This window comes from Pteropus alecto, unplaced genomic scaffold, assembly GCF_000325575.1.
Source record: "Pteropus alecto unplaced genomic scaffold, ASM32557v1 scaffold185, whole genome shotgun sequence".
NCBI classification, from domain to species: domain Eukaryota; kingdom Metazoa; phylum Chordata; class Mammalia; order Chiroptera; family Pteropodidae; genus Pteropus; species Pteropus alecto.
Window position 1 is genome coordinate 12,094,205 of NW_006438088.1, and position 653 is coordinate 12,094,857.

The window sequence follows — 653 nt, forward strand, 5'->3', positions numbered from 1 at the left end:
CTAACATTTTCAGAGTCAGAGTTTATCACTTCTTCATCCCAACATTATCTTCTTCATTCTGACCTTCACTGAGCCCCATTATCCTTTCTGCAACAATGTGATTCTGTTGTCCAGAGTCCTTCTCCCCGTCATCAACCACACACAAGCTTTCTCTTGTTTGAAAAAGGTGCTCCCCTCAATTACTGTTCTATTTCTTTTCTCTAAATACACAAGCTTCCTCTTACTTCCTCATCATCTTCTCTGTATTGAACCTCTGAGATGTCTGTTCTTGCCACAACTCTAATGGTACTATATTCTGAAGTGCTACTAATGACCTTATAATCAATAAACAAAAAAGTCTTTTTCTCAGACACCATTTTGGTTAACCTTTTGAAATCTCAGGCAGTGATGACCATTTCCTCCTGGAAGTTATCTTGGTCACCGGCTCTGACGACGGTATTATCCTGATCTTCCCTTTGTTTCCCTGTCTCTTCTCTGTCTCTCTTGATCCATCTTCCTCCTTGTACTTCAGAGCTCTTTTCGGTCTGGTCTCAGGACTTCTCAGTGAGATTTCCCACCACTCTACATCTTTAAATCCACAGAGCTTCTGATTCAGAATTCTAATCCATCCATAGTTCCTGGGCAGGCCATATTGCCTTATATTTTGCACTTTT